General features: G+C 48.7%; 1 long non-coding RNA gene across 1 annotated transcript; it reads left to right on the forward strand.

Moving 5' to 3' along the window:
* Positions 1–6,613: 6,613 nt before the first annotated feature.
* LOC143269408 (uncharacterized) lies at positions 6,614–8,941 on the forward strand. Its single transcript, XR_013045800.1, has 2 exons — positions 6,614–6,776; positions 8,070–8,941. It is a non-coding gene; the product is annotated as an uncharacterized LOC143269408 (long non-coding RNA).
* The last annotated feature ends 229 nt before the right edge of the window (positions 8,942–9,170 follow it).

A 9,170-nucleotide genomic window follows, 5' to 3' on the forward strand; every position in this document is an offset into this window, starting at 1 on the left:
CCAGAGGGGCCGATGCCTCCACGAGTTGCACCCTGGGGTCTTGAGGTCCGCTCACCCCCTTGCTCCCCAGCCTCAAAAAATTCCCCCACCCCAGTTCCCTTCTCTTCCCTCCCAAGAGCAACTCCAGGAAGTGCCGGATTGGACTTGTGTGCCGCCACCGAAACAGTATTAAACTCCCTTAAGGGGTTCAGGTCATCCCTACAGGGGTGACAGGACCCTTAACTCCCGATGTTTGTGCGCTTGTCCTTGGCCATGTTTCTGCGGCCCTCCAAGAGGTCCAGGTCTACCCTGGCATAATAAATAGTGATTTCACGGGGGAAATTGAGATTCTGGCCACTGCTGTAAACAGCATGGTCATGATTCCTCAAGGTAAGCGACTGGCACAGCTGGTTTCTCTACCCTCATCTGTGTGTTCAGGGATACAGCCAGTATTGGAGACATACGCCTTTAAGACCTGGAGGGCTGTACTTACAGGCAGTGACGAGGCAGTCAGTATTTGGGTTTACAACCAATGAGAAGGCAGAACAGAAAGACTATTTAAAGACAGATACACAGGAAGTAGCTCTCTCGGGGAAGCTAGGAGTACTGTAGGAGGTAAGATTTTAGCTCTGAGCTCTGACCTCGTGGCTTTCTCTTTTACATTGGTTCTGTGTTTCTTATGGTTGGGTTACATCTACAGCTGGGATATTCGGGTTTTTAATAGTGGCCACTGACCTTCCTGTACCCCATGAAGACAAAATTACCTGGACGACCCAGACCCCTGGACGACCTCAACCACCTCTGGGTATTTACTTCCCGCCAATGTTACCTGATGGGCTTGTACTGATGGCCTTAGGCCCTATATTTCACTTCACATTAACCATTCCACCCCTTATTCTGTATCCTGGTACAGGTCATCCCCAGACTGACCTATATTTCCCCGGAAAATTCCTAGGTCTCTGGGAAGAGAAGCCCCGCAGAGACGACTGCCTTGTTGTCCTTTCCCCGTACAAGACGGGGAGCCTGTTACTGCCATCACCTTAGCTGTCCTCTTAGGGGTTGGAGCAGCGGGAGCAGGCACAGGGATTGCCTTTCTGGTCCTGTCTAAGCAACATTATTCTGAGCTTCAACTGTCCATAGCTGAGGATATTGCCCAACTTGAACGGGGAATTTCTGCCCTTGAGTCATCCCTTTCCTCTCTAGCTGAGGTAGTTTTATAGAAGAGGCCTGGATCTCCTCTTTCTACAACACGGTGGTCTTCATACTGTGCTCAAAGAGGAATGTTGCTTCTTTACAGACCACACTGGGGTAGTCAGAACAGTATGGCTAAGGTTAGAGAAACACTAGAAAAGAGAAAAAAAAAGAGAGAGAGAGAGAGAGAGAGAACAAAAGCTCGGGTCGTTCCATAATTGGTTTTGCACTTCCCCTTGGCTAACGACCCTTCTTCCCTCCCTCCTAGGACCTGTTGTAGGCCTGCTCCTGGTCCTTGCCTTTGGGCCATGGGAACTTTCCCAGCTCACTTGGTTCATCTGAAGCCAAATAACAGACCTGCAGGCCAGGCAGATCCAGGTTCATTACCACTGCCTTGATATGCAGGACTCCGGGGTTGAAATTTCCCCTGATTAGAGATGCCCCACAAAGACCCCTTCACTCGGGGAAGGCTGCACCTGTGTGGGAAAAAGGCTCACTCACAGCATGGCTGAAGTGCAGCTGGGACTGCACAGGCTGGGGACCATGGTACCCCCAAATCCCGAGAAGCCTTGATTGTATGCCCTGTTGCATAGCGGTTGTGCAGTAGCAGCCTTGCACTTACCCATTTCAGGTCCCTCAAAAAACTGCACGGTCCATTGATTCCCGCACTATGGGGACGCCTGTGGTGCTTGAGTCTGGGGAGACATTCCCTCTCAGACCCCTTTTTTCACAACCTTTAGAGGGACACGGCCTCTGTAATCCTCCATGCAAAGCTTCTTTCAGAAGCCTCCTTTTAGAACATTTGAACCTGGTTTATGTTGGCCCTTAGATTTATTACTAAGACGGGGGAGATGTCAGGGACCAAGGACAGAATCTCTAGCTAATGGAAAAATACAGACCCCCAATAAGACAGGGAACTAAAACATCTTGCGGTCAGGTTGCCTAGCGACAGGGCATTGAGTCAGAGCCCTCGGCCTTTTCACCCTGTGAACATCCTGCAGCTGCGTTAGATTCACGCAGGTAACAGCTTCCTGCTCGCTCCATCCTGCGAGAGCTACATGAACACTCTTGGAAAAAAATAATGTTGCACATTGATGAAAATCCTGTCTTGGTGTCGTCTTCCTTTGTGTCTCATGACCTTATCATTCTGTCCTTAGGGTGATCAAGTTCCCGTTAAAGCACTGCTGGCCCAGTCAGGGATTCTGCTGTGCTCCAGGTGCATGGACGCAAAAGCGTACCTCAGGAGCAAGCAAGGGGTCTTAGATTATGAGTGCGGACTGATGATTGCATGCTAGGTGTGTGGCATGGTCACGCAATCTGTGCATGCGAGGCACAGCTCCATAAGCCCACCAGTGCATTGCTGTGGATATTGCTCTATATAAATAAAACACTGATGGCCAGTGACCAGACAGGAAGTAGGTTGCCAGGCAGGAAGTAGGTGGGACAAGGAGAGAGGAGAATTCTGGGAAGCGGAAGGCTGAAGGGAGAGACACTGCAGCCACCACCAGGACAAGCAGCATGTAAAGACTCTGGTAAGCCACCAGCCACGTGGCAAGGTATAGATTTATAAAAACGGGTTAATTTAAGATAAAAGAACAGTTAGCAAGAAGCCTGCCACGGCCATTCAGTTTATAAGTGATATAAGCATCTGAGTGATTATTTTATACGTATCAGATTGTGGGACTGCGGGGCTTGGTGGAACCTGGAGAGAAGCCCTCCAGCAACAGTGCATGTCCATAAAAATCTTTAAAGAGCCAGACATAGACCCCCGTTCTGTTCTCTTCTGCCCCCACTATCTATCTTTCCCTCTCTTCTCACTGAACATGCATCTTCCCCAGGCCTGGTTCTCCTGCCCTCCTAATAAAGCCCTGAGACTGGGTTTTGTCATGGCTCATGACTTTACCGCACGGTAACCAGCACCTAGAACCAGCACCACTTATCATATTTAAAACCATCATTTGGGTCAGGGCTCTGATCCAGACCAGATCTGAGTGTCTGGGGTCATACCCAGGGAGGCCTGCCCCTAGGTCCCATTCCTGGGCATCAGCTGATCCTGGGTAAGACCCGCCCAACTCGGCCCCAGTTGCCGGCCAGCAGCAGGGCTCCCATGGGAAGGTTCCCCTTCTCCAAGACCCCCGAGCAGACCCTACAATCTATAATCCTGCCCCCACACCCATCCGCCTGAGACCTCTGCCACTTCCTGAGACTTAGACACCAGCCCCCAGCTCCCATCTGGCTCAGAGAGCTCCCATCCAGCTCAGAAAGTTCCCATTCAGTCCAGAGAGCTCCCATTTGGCCCAGAAAGCTCACATCAGGCCCAGAGAGTTCCCATCTAGTCCAGAGAGCTGCCACCCAGCCCAGACAAAAAGAGAGCTCTCATTAAACAAAGGGCCGTCATTGGACCAAGAGAAAACTAAGAACACAGGGAATCTACCAACCATGATCAGACCAAGAGGGGCTTTCAGAGAAGTAGAATCTGCCACCTCTCATTGGACCAAGAGAGGCTTCCTGAAACGCCAAATCTGTCAGCTGTGACTGGACCAAGAACCCTGATAAGACCATGAATGAATCCACAAGGAGATGGGGACACATCAAGGCAGAAGTACATACAACAACATAAAGAGAAATAGAGCATCACCAAAACCTAGACCTCCTCCAAAAGCAAGACCTAAACATCACAAAGAAAAGAAGCGGAAGAAAACAACCTTAAAATAGCATTATGAAGATGCTAGAGGCTTTTAAAGAAAAAATGAAATATGAAATTGAGGAAAAAAACAAAAAAGTGGAGGAAATCAATAAAGGAAATGAAAAGTCAAACAAAAAATGGGAAGAACTGTATAAAAAAAAACTAGAGGAAAAGACAAAGCAGAAGAAAACAATAAATCTCTTAAAGAAAACCATGAAAAAAAACAATGAAACAGGTGAGGGAAACAGTCCAAGACCTGAAAAGGGAAATAGAAACAATGAAGAAGACATAAAAAAGGGAATGCTGGAAATAGAAAATCTGAGTAAATGAACAGGAAACACAGATGTAAGCATAACCAACAGAATACAAGAGATGGAAGAGAGAATCTCTGATGCAGAAAATACAATAAAGGAACTGGATTCGTCAGTCAAAGAAAATACCAAGACATACAGGCCTGGCGGCGGCCCACAAGAATAGACAGGCACGGCAGTGGTGACAAGCAGAGGTAGGTAGGCCCACGGCAAGAGCCGGCAGAGACATACAGGCCTGGCAGCGGCCCGCAAAAGTAGACAGGCCTGGCGCCGGCCACAGGCAGAGGCAGACAGGCCCAGTGGCGACGGCCGACAAGGACATACAGGCCCGGCGGCGGCCGGCAGAGACATACAGGCCCAGCGGCGGCGGACGACAGGGACATACAACCCGGCAGCAGCAGGCAGAGGCATACAGGCCCGGTGGCGGCCAACAGGGACATATAGGCCCGGAGGCAGCCATCAGAGACATACAGGCCCAGCGGCGACCCACAGAAGTAGACAGGCCTACCGGTGGAGATAAGCAGATGCAGGTAGGCCAGCGACAGTGGTCAGCAAAGGTAGACTGGCCCAGCAGAGGCAGACAGGCACAGCAGGCGGCGGCCGAAACACAGTCGCAATAAAGACCAGAAACAGCTATTACCCGCTGAAGAGCTAGTGAAAACAAACTCTTAATCAAAAGCTTGGAACAGGGACGCCTCTAACCCCAACACACGGGGAAGAAGCGATCTCCGTGGGACAGAACCAGAACGAATCTGAACACTCCGTCTGAGGACAACCCAGGGAACAGCTGCTGATCCTGCAAAACCCAACAACTTAGAGGTGTTGGGGAGACTACCCCGCTCAACTGAAATCCATCCGGGAGACGATTGAGATCCCTACAGTTTGAAGTCTGAAGAAACAAGATCAGCTGAGAAGTTGATGAATGAACAAAACGTGACCTGGGAACACAGAAGAAGGCGCTGCCCAGCCACCAAACCAGATCACAAGAATCATAAGTATATACACTTCACCGACTGAGATCAGCTGCCCCTGAAGAAACAGCCCAATAGCACCAATTTAACCAAGAACTCATACTAAACCAAGACTAAAAAATAGAACAAGAGAGGCACTCTCAGACACAGATACCACCTGCACCGAGCAGAGGAAGAGATGAGTAGACGCCAGTGCAAAAATATAGGCAACAACATAAAGACCTATATGGCAACATCAGAACCTAGTGATTCTACACCTGCAAGACCTGAACATACCAACACAGAAGAAACAGAAGAGATCAACCCTAAAAACGACTTTAAGAAGATGATAGAGGCCCTTAAAGAAGAAATAAAACATTCCCTTAAGGAGGAAATAAAAACTTCCCTTAAAGAGGAAATGAAAACTCCCTTAAAGAGGAAATAAAAACTTCCCTTAAAGAGGAAATGAAAAACCCCATTAAAGAGGAAATTAAAAAACTCCCTTAAAGAAATGGAAGAAAAACGAACAGTAGTAAATGCAGTTGCCTCTCTTGAAGTTGCAGCCTCTGTCAAGAGTACGAGTGCTGTTTCTAATATTTTATTACAAATTCAAGACCTTATTTTAAAGAGAAGATATCCCTTTTATGTTGGTCATATTCGGGCTCACACTTTGCTACCAGGCCCTATGTCCGAAGCTAATGCTTTGGCAGACCGGGCAACTCGAGCTCTGGCTCTGGTCGCAACAGATTTAATTGAATTGGCAATAGATTTTCATAGGTTATATCATGTGCCTGCCAATACTCTTAGAAAAAAGTTTGATATCTCTAGAAATACAGCTAGAGATATTGTTAGGGCCTGTCAATCCTGTGTAACCTTTTTTCACCCCCCTCATGTGGGCGTAAACCCAAGGGGACTAAGACCCAATGCCTTGTGGCAAATGGATATAACACATCTGACAGAATTTGGAAAATTAAAGTATTTACATGTATCAGTGGACACCTTCTCTGGTGTGATTCATGCCACGCCCCTGGCAGGGGAAAAGGTTTCACATATAAAAATACACTGCCTGGAGGCCTGGGCAGCCTGGGGGAAACCCCTCAGGCTAAAAACAGATAATGGACCAGCATATACATCTCATGGCTTCCGCGCCTTTTGCACCCAGATGCAGGTAGCCCACACCACGGGGCTGCCGTATAACCCACAAGGTCAGGGCATTGTGGAAAGGGCCAATAAGAGCCTAAAAGAAATGCTTCAAAAACAAAAAGGGGGAATAGCTGAGACAGCGTCCCCCAGGGAAAGACTTTCCCTTGCACTCTTTACTCTTAATTTTTTAATTTTGCATGATGCTGGTGAGTCAGCTGCAGATCGACATGTGTCAGAGAAAGGTACAAAAACAAAGGACACAGTTATGTGGAAAGATGTCATTGATAACAAATGGTACAGACCGGATCCGGTTGTGACAAGATCCAGGGGAGTTGTCTGTGTTTTTCCACAGAACCAAGAAACACCGCATTAGGTTGGTTCCAACCCGTCTGACAAGAGTCATCAAAGATGTTCCCATGGCCGAATCCAAGTCGCTGGAAGATGAGCCTGTTGCTGCTCCTGATGATATGGGCCCAAAGGAAAGCGGAGCAGTCTGTGTTCCCAAGACCGACGCCAGTACGTCATGATGCTAAATTGTTTCCTAGGTTGTTTAGTAGCAATAGGAGCATGGGTGTAGCCTTTCTGCCTTTGGATTCTGAGATTGCCCCGCTGGGGGAGAATAGATCATTTTTCTTGGAAGGGACTCTTTGCTTTCAGCTAGTCGATAATATTTCTGTAACCACCTCCTGCATTCCTATTTATAACCAAACTGCGGGATGGTTTGCTTTACCTGAAGCTTCGTCCGGGCCCTGCTATGAGGCTAATGCAACTTGGCTGTCCGGTTGGTGGCCAGCCACAGGAGAAGAAGGTTTACCCCCCTCGACAACCAAAATGGGCCCCTTATTGTTGATGCGTGAATTGGGGGGGAAATATGACCCTGGACTGGGTGTGCCAGTCTCATACAGTCAAGTGGGCAAGCAAAGGAAAATATTTTTCCTTTTCCCCTGGTATTGGTATGAAATACAATACCTCATTTGCAGGGTTTAATTTTAGTGATCAGAATCCGCTTCAAGCTTATGTTTCCAACCCGTTTGATAATTGGCTCCTATGTGGGGTTAATGGCAGCTGTATGAACCTGGAGCCCCTAGTAATGTTGGGAGGAGGCATGCATGAGCTGAGCAAGTTCAGTTGGTCCGGGTCAAAGCCTTGGGGCCAATGGGGAACGAAGTCCTCTTCAAGTTCTAAAAATCCTACTGCTATCAGTAGTATTAATCCAGGTTGTTTAGTAGAAGGGGCTTCCCCCCTGTTTAATATCTCGTATAAGCCCACCCCCATGTGTGTTTATCCCCCTTTTTTGTTTATTCTCTCCAATAACCCCTTTTCTAACTGTACTAATGATACCTGCTGGATGTCGCAATGTTGGGATGCTCGGAACTTCTCCAGAGCCCTAGTTGCACGGGTCCCCCGCTGGATACCAGTGCCTGTAGAGGCCCCTAGTACCATGGCATTATTTAGAGCAAAAAGGGATTTTGGTATTACTGCAGCTGTCATTGTTGCTCTTTCGTTGAGTGCGGCTGCCGCTTCTGCTGCTGGCATAGCCATGCATACGGCTGTAACAACAGGCACTGCTCTAAATGAGCTTTCTGCTTCAGTAGCACAAGCTTTGGATAACCAGGTGTCCATGAATACTCAGCTGAAGGGTGGTTTGATGGTGGTGAATCAGTGCATTGATTGAGTTCAAGAACAGCTGGATATGCTCTGGCAATTGGCTCAGCTGGGCTGCGAATGGAGAATGCCAGCCTTGTGTATTACTAGTGTTCAATATCAGAATTTTTCTAAAGCTGCCAATTTGTCTAAAACCTTGTCTAGTTATCTTTTAGGAAACTGGTCCGGAGAGTTTGATGAGACCCTGAAAAAGCTGAGAGTGGCAGTGGTGACCATCAATTCCACACGAGTGGACCTCAGCCTGGCGGAGGGAATGACATCCTGGATCACCTCTGCTGTTTCCCTGTTTAAGGAATGGGTGGGGGTAGGGATGTTTTTGGCATGCTGTCTGGGAGGATGCGTGGTTTGCCTATGGTTGGTCTGTCACTTGCGAGCCAAAACCAAAAGGGACAAGGTGGTTATTTCTCAAGCATTGGCTGCATTGGAGTGTGGCTCCTCCCCTGAAATTTGGCTTTCTGCCTTAAAGAGCAATTGACCTACTCGGCCCTTGCACCCTCAGGGACAGAATTGCCCATTGCACGAGGTAAGGGGAGTAGAATTGTCTTGGCCTTAGCACTGCCTTTGCACCTCCGAGGGCTTGATCCCATTGCACCGGAGAAGGAGTGTCTATCTGGCCCTAGGCCTCCCTCGATCGGTCCACACATCATGAGGTGGGGACCTGAACGGGAGCAAGTCCTCATTTTGCTCTAATATTTAAACAAAAAGGGGGAACTGCAGGGAGCCGGGACAATCGCCATTATAAGATGGCGCCAACTTCCTTGCATCCTGGAGATATACAACTTACAAGACAATGCTTTCGATGAAATACGCGCCTCGGCTTTGCACATGTGCAAGCTATATATTGGTCCCTAGCCAATCCCGTGGCACCTGGTGGTGGCAAGCTAATGTCAGCCAGTCCAGGAGCGATCCATGCCCCTAATCCCTATATAAGCAGCTGCTTTTTAGTGCTCGGGCCCCCTCGCTTCCAGCTCTCCCTTAATCGAAATGCTCTCCAATAAAGTGTGATTTGAGAAGAATCCTTGAGTGGTGGTCGTTCTTTCTCGCTGGCCGAGGAGATCGCCGCAAGCCTCCAGCTCCCATCCATCTTCAGAGCCCCCATCTGGACAAGAGGTGAGTGGCTGGGCTCATACCCAGAGAGGCCTGCCCCTAGGTCCCATACCTGGGCACCAGCTATTCCCGGGAAGACCCGCCTTTACTTGGCCCCAGGTTCTGGCCATCAGCTGGGCCCGGAGGAAGGTTCCCCTT

Source organism: Peromyscus maniculatus, chromosome 18 (assembly GCF_049852395.1).
Source record: "Peromyscus maniculatus bairdii isolate BWxNUB_F1_BW_parent chromosome 18, HU_Pman_BW_mat_3.1, whole genome shotgun sequence".
In the NCBI taxonomy this organism is placed as follows: domain Eukaryota; kingdom Metazoa; phylum Chordata; class Mammalia; order Rodentia; family Cricetidae; genus Peromyscus; species Peromyscus maniculatus.